Source organism: Macrobrachium nipponense, chromosome 28, assembly GCF_015104395.2.
Source record: "Macrobrachium nipponense isolate FS-2020 chromosome 28, ASM1510439v2, whole genome shotgun sequence".
Classification (NCBI taxonomy): Eukaryota; Metazoa; Arthropoda; class Malacostraca; order Decapoda; family Palaemonidae; genus Macrobrachium; species Macrobrachium nipponense.
Window position 1 is genome coordinate 38,611,668 of NC_087217.1, and position 6,933 is coordinate 38,618,600.

At 36.6% G+C, this 6,933-nt stretch overlaps 1 non-coding gene across 1 annotated transcript; it reads left to right on the forward strand.

Annotated features, from left to right (window-relative positions):
• Window positions 1-413: 413 nt before the first annotated feature.
• LOC135201921 (small nucleolar RNA snR44) lies at window positions 414-520 on the forward strand. The gene has a single exon (XR_010311628.1). It is a non-coding gene; the product is annotated as a small nucleolar RNA snR44 (small nucleolar RNA).
• The last annotated feature ends 6,413 nt before the right edge of the window (window positions 521-6,933 follow it).

The window sequence follows — 6,933 nt, forward strand, 5'->3', positions numbered from 1 at the left end:
TCCAGAATGTCAAGAATCCTTTGAGAAGGTAAAAGTCATTTGGACTTCAAGACCGGTGCTTCAAGCTCCAGACTTTAATAAGAAATTTGTGATACAAGTTGGTGCCTCTGATTGTGGAATTGGAGCTGTTCTACTTCAAGAAGATGAAAATAACCTTCTGCACCCTGTGTGTTTCCTGTCTTCAAAACTGAAAAGCATCAGAAAAACTATGCAACTATTGAAAAGGAAATGCTAGCTTTAATCACAGCATTGAAAAAGTTTGAAGTGTATGTGAACAGACCTAGGAATGAAGAAGCTTTAGTGTTGTCTGATCACAATCCCCTGTCATTTATACAGCGGATGAAAAATCATAATCAAAGACTGACCAGGTGGTCTTTGTGCTTACAACAGTATAATTTAAAAGCTGAGCACATATCTGGTTACCCCAGGATAAGTAATCTCCTGGGGGGATGAATCTTATAATGTGAGTTTCGTAATGCAATTATGGTTTTGGTAAAATTATTAATTCCCCTCAGAAATTGTACATAATGTTGTGAAAAGTATATTTTTATGTTCAAATTCTCACATTTACAGAAAATATGTTTAAATAATGTTTAATTCGTATTGAGACATGTAGAGCAAACAGAGAGAGAGAAAGTTAGCTCTGCCCACGAGGACAGCCCAGTCTTTCAGTACTTCAAACAGATGAGCTAGTTGTTTTTTATCATTTGGTCTATCCTGTTTAGAACACAGCTGAGAAAGAGGTCCCTGGAGCCACCCCTGCTGACGCTGAAGGTTGGGTCAGGTAGAATTCCTCTTGTTGCCTAGGAAGCATTTGGCAGGTTGGGCGACAGGTGAACTCTTCAGTAATTCATTTCCAATTCGTGGTGAACAGTATTTGTGAAACACCTTACGAATTACAAAATGAGGAGAGAAGACAAAACTGTTGAGTTTGTTTGAAAAAACCAATTTGAATCATTGCAGTGACCCATGGGTCAGGTGCGATGGAGCAGAAGATTTCTGTTGTACCAGGGAAAACAGAAAGATGGCAATGAGTCTACTGAGACACATCTCTGAAGATTCTCACAAAAGTGTGTGCAGAGCACAAGACAAGAACTGTCGTGGAAAATGGGTGCACCATTTTCCTCGACTAGAATCTCCCACAGATCCGCAGCAGAATTGCGCAAAAATGCAGTGTTGGCAGCAAAAGCACAATGGTTTCATCTTTCATTTGTGATATTTTGTATCTTTTGTTGAGTGTTGCATGTGAGGTCGCAGAGATCACTTCATTATATTTTGTCAGTATGAAATTACCATTGAGATTAATGAATTATAGTCAGAGTAAGAAAATTGGAAGCATGTAAAATTACTAACTGGTCAAGATAAGCACGCCTCAAGCAGCTGCAATTGCCCTTCTTCCCACAAGAGATTCTATTGAGGTAGGGTGTGCCTGTAATCACTCTGAGATTCACTCCAAGATTTCGTTCTCCACCACGTGGTAACTGTGAGTGCCTTGATAATTATTTCTGATAGAGTATAGGGATTATGTTTAGCTTTGTATCTAAAGTGTTCTCGACCCATGTGAATGTGGGATGCATTTTTGTAAGTGAATTGAAATCTGAATTTTGTTTTAATCATGATCATGAAGTCACGTGTTTCCTTGGGCTTGCTGAGTTGGCGGGAAATAACTAAAGAGTAAGGGTATTGTTAAAGTTGGTAGACATGGGAATAGGGTTATATTTTTTCAATAATGTATAAAACCTTGATAGCCTTGTACATCTGTCCATGCACTGGGGCTGGAAGCTGTCCCTTCAGGTATGCCTATACTCCACCAAGATCTGGTGAAACCGGTACTAACGGTCGCCGAATAATTCACATCAAGAACCATAAACAAGGGTCAAATGCCACAAAGAGTCCTGGCCAGACAGAGAGGATCCTCATAGTATTGTTTCTCCACAGCCAAGGAAAACTGCTTATGAGGATCCTCTCTGTCTGGCCAGACAGAGAGGATCCTCATAAACAGTTTTCCTTGGCTGTGGAGAACTGCTTTGATGACGGATCACCTCATAAGCAGTCTTCTCCACAGCCAAGGAAAACTGCTTATGCAGGTATCCTCTCTGTCTGTCCAGGACCAGACAGAAGGATCCTCATAAGCATTTTTCCTTGGCTGTGGAGGGATAACAATACTAAGACAAAAACAATCTCTCCATGAAAGGAAAGGATACCCTGTCCCTCACTTGACCCTGGAAGCTGAGTTGCTTGCTAGTACATTTCAATTTGAAATGTGCCTGGCTGATAAAGCTATCAAGTGCACAACAGTTACTACCCTCAAGTACCTGCATGTTAACTGCAACAGGAAACCTTCAAATTACCCAATGGGTATTGTTAAAAAAGTAAAATTAAATGACTTGGATGAAGTAACTGACATAGCTGTGTTTAAGGGAGCTTCTCGTGAAACTGTGAGACGGCATGTTACTTCAGTAATACCTCTCTTAAGCCCTGTGACTAATGACACTGAAGAAAAGGCAGATATTAAAGAGGACAGCTATGTACATAATTTTGATCCTAAGGATACAAAAATTCCAACGATATCTTGTTTTGTTCTACTTAGAACTTATCTGAAAAATTTAATGAATTGGGACATATAAATATTAGCTTTTAGATTATCACCATTATTATCATCAGTACTTCCTATTGTAACATTCAGTGTGCCCTATGGATTTTCGTTTCGTGTTCACAACATTCCTGTTTTCCCATTACTTGGGTTAACATCTATGGGTGCATGTACACTCGGCAAGGAAAGTTAAGATACAGTTTTTTTAAATCTTCGGACATATATTGTTCAATAATGCCGCACCTGGCAACTCTTGAAAGGGGGCGGAGCTTCAAAATCATAGCATTTGTTGCTTTCTAGATTTCCATCAACTTTAAACCATAAAGATTCTGTTGAGGTCCTATAATCATTTATACTTGAATGTAGAAACAGGCTCTATATTATTCGTTAGTGTTGGTTTGGTAACATCAGTTCAGGGTAGAATATCGATCATCCTTTTTTAAAATCTACTGTGAAACCTTATTTATATGTAATGTTTGACACTAAACTGACGTAAAATTCATACGTAATTAAAAACGGATCTTAAACGATGAGAGAAAGGGTTTTAAAATTTAGGCTTTACTTGTGGAAATTGTGAGGAACAATACAGTAAAGAATAAAATATTATGACGATAGGGAGAAAGCGCGCAAGCATAGGCCTATCGATAGAGATAATTAATTCATTATATTTACTTTGAGAGATTAAGTGATAATATTTTTCCAAATGTTTCAAAACTGGAGAGAGAGAGAGAGAGAGAGAGAGAGAGAGAGAGGAGATTGAGAGAGAGAGAGAGATGAGAGATTGGAGGGGAAAGAAATTTGGAAGAGAGAAGAGAGAGAGAGAGAGAGCACGCACAAGCATAGCCTATCTATAGAGATATACTTATTCATTTTATTTTTTTACTTTGAGAGTAGAGTGATAATATTTTTCAAATGTGTTTTAAAAGTGGGGAGAGAGAGAGAGAGAGAGAGAGAGAGAGAGAGAGAGAGAGAGAGAGAGAGAGAGAGGAGCAAAATCTGCTCATGTGAAACCTTAGGCCTATTTATAACTATTTAATTTCATTATATTTTGTTTGGGAGATTGAGTGGTAATATATATATTTTTAAAGTATGTTTTAGAAGTGGAGAGAGAGAGAGAGAGAGAGAGAGAGAGAGAGAGAGAGAGAGAGAGAGAGAATTATAGTACTGGTGACGGACTTGTGACGGGGGGAAAGGCAGAAGAAAATATAAGGAATTTAGTATCTCTATCGATAGGCCTATGCTTGCGCGACATGATATGGCTGCCAAGATCGTGCTGCACTATGTTACATAAAATTTGAAGGATCATAATATTCAAGTTAATTCTCTAAGAAATGCATACCCTAATCTTGATTACATCCGACAGTTGCCGTAGCATTCAAAGATTGTAAAAAGACGTGGAAAATTTTAGACACAGGGTGCGGTCATTCTTGCTCTCTTGATATAGTCTTCACTTTTGAAAATCGTGTTTCATCCACAAATCATTCACGAAAAAAGCTGTTTTAAGTAAAAATATTTATTACCACAAATAACTAAATATGTAATGCACAGGCAATTAAAGTTTTGTATCGTGGGAGATCTTTCAGCCTCGCGGAAAAGAAATGCAGTCGTGTAGGGCTGTAGGCTACTACGAACTGCTTTGTAATGGGAGCATATAGCCAGAAAATCTTTGAGCTGAAATGCTACTTTAACCTTGATTAAGATTTATGTTTAAAGACAGTAGCTTTGTAAACAGCAACTAGCATTCGATCCATATCAATGTCAAAGTAATCAAAGTGTGAAACCCGTTACGTTAGCCAGTAGGTATCCAGTGACTTTCGCTTTCCCGCTCGAAGTTCTAGGGTTCCTCCTCACATCATAGAAAACGCTCTTGCGGATGCAACTAGATTTGTTCAACCTACCTTAGTCGTCGCAACATTGAGTGCCATTGACGTCAGCTAACTTTAATCGCTTTGGAATACAAACATAAGTTTGTAGAAACTAAAATAATTGCATTCACCACTTACGATGATGTAATATATCCCTGTTCATGAAGCAAAACGAGTAAATATTGTCGTCGTGATACATAGTACTAATATCAGAAATTCACATTCTATCTACTAGATCTCTATGAACAAATCATCTGAAAAATTCCAATTACTTCGGACATATATCGTGTTTTTAAGTATCTGAACGGTTTTGTTTTGCAGTTTTAACTTATATGATATAATGTGCGGTATATTTTCATATTCTAGAGTAAATTTAGCGATATTATGTCTTTTCAGTAAAAAACAAATGGGAAATTGGATGAACGAAAGCTAATGAAAACTGTATCTTCAGTTTTCTTGTCGAGTGTACAATTGGCAAGGAAAGTCAGGATACAGTTTTTTTTTTTTTAAATCTTCGGACATATATTGCTCAATAAACGAGAGAAAATGTTTTAAAATTTGGGCAGCACTTGTGGAAATTATGAGGAACAATAGAGTAAAGAATGAAATATTGTGACGAGAGAGAACGCGCGCAAGTATAGGCCTATCGATAGATACTTAATTCATTATATTTACTTTGAGAGATTGAGTGATAATATTTTTTCAAATGTTTCAAAAGTGGAGAGAGAGAGAGAGAGAGAGAGAGAGAGAGAGAGATGATGAAAGAAGAAACTTAAAAGAGAGAGAGAGATGGTGATGGGGAAAGAAACTTGGAGGAGAGAGAGAGAGAGAGAGAGAGAGAGAGAGAACGTACAAGCATAGGCCTATTTATAGAGATACTTAATTTATTATACTTACTTTGAGAGATTGAGTAATAATATCTTTTCAACTGTGTTTTAAAAGTGGAGAGAGAGAGAGAGAGAGAGAGAGAGAGAGAGAGAGAGAGAGAGAGAGAGAGAGAGCAAAATCTGCTTACATTAAAGCATAGGCCTATTTATAACTACTTAACCCTCTTACGCCGATTGGACGTATTAAACGTCGAGTCAAAATGTCTCCCGTATGCCGATTGGACGTATCATACGTCGGTCTCAAAAAAAGTTTTTTTTAAAAATTCGCGAAAAATACTTATTTAGGCCTACCAGCCGAAAACTTTTGTATCACGCGCCTTGGGGGATGCTGGGAGTTCACGGATCAAGGCGTTGTTTTGTTTACAATCGCTACGCAGGCGCGCAAGCGCGAATTTCTTTCTTATCGCACTAAAAAGTATCAGTGACACATCTCGGAAATTATTTCGTCACTTTGACATAATTATTGCACCATTTTAAATTATCCTTTACATGAAGTATTATATATGAAAATGTGCGCAATTTCATGCACAATACAACTAAAAAATATTCATGATTGTAGCTTTTATTTCAGTTTTTGATATTTTTCATATAAATAACGATAAGTGCAAAAAATTTCAACCTTCGGTCAACTTTGACTCTACAGAAATGGTCGAGAAACGCAATTGTAAGCTACAACTCTTACATTATAGTAATATTCAATCATTTGCCTTCATTTTGCAACAAATTGGACGTCTCTAGCACAATATTTCGATTTATGGTGAATTTATGAAAAAACTTTTTCCTTACGTTCGTGCGATAACTCTTCCGATAAATTTTTTCGTGCGATTTCTCCTAATGTTTGCCCAACCTTTTAAAATTTGCCGTTACATAAAGTTTTATATATGGAAATGTGCGCAATTTCATGCACAATACAACAAAAAACAACCCATGGTTGTAGCTTTTATCAGTTTTGAAATATTTTCATATAAATAACGTTAAGTGCAAAAATTTCAACCTTTCGGTCAACTTTGACTCTACCGAAATTGTCGAAAAACGCAATTGTAAGCTAAAACAAAAACTCTTATATTCTAGTAATATTCAATCATTTACCTTCATTTTGCAACGACTTGGAAGTCTCTAGCACAATATTTCGATTTATGGTGAATTTATGAAAAAAAAAACATTACGTTCGCGCGGTAACTTCCGAAAAAATCAGAATTTTTTTGTGCGATTGTCGAAATGTTTGCACCATTTAAAATTAGCAGTTACATAAAGTTTTATATATGAAAATGTGCGTAATTTCATGTAGAATACAACTAAAAATGATTGAAGGTTGTAGCTTTTCTCTTTTTTCGAAATATTTGCATATAAATCACGATAAATAGAAAAAAAACCACGTTCGGTCAAATTTGACTCTACCGAAATAGTTGAAAAACGCAATTGTAAGCTAAAACTCTTACGGCCTAGTAATATTCTGTCATTTTTCTTCATTTTGAAACAAATTTGAAGTCTCTAAAACAATATTGTGATTTATGGTGAATTTTTGAAAATATATTTACCTTCACTCCGCGCGCCGATTCGCGGCCGCAAGTCTCCGAAATACGTACAT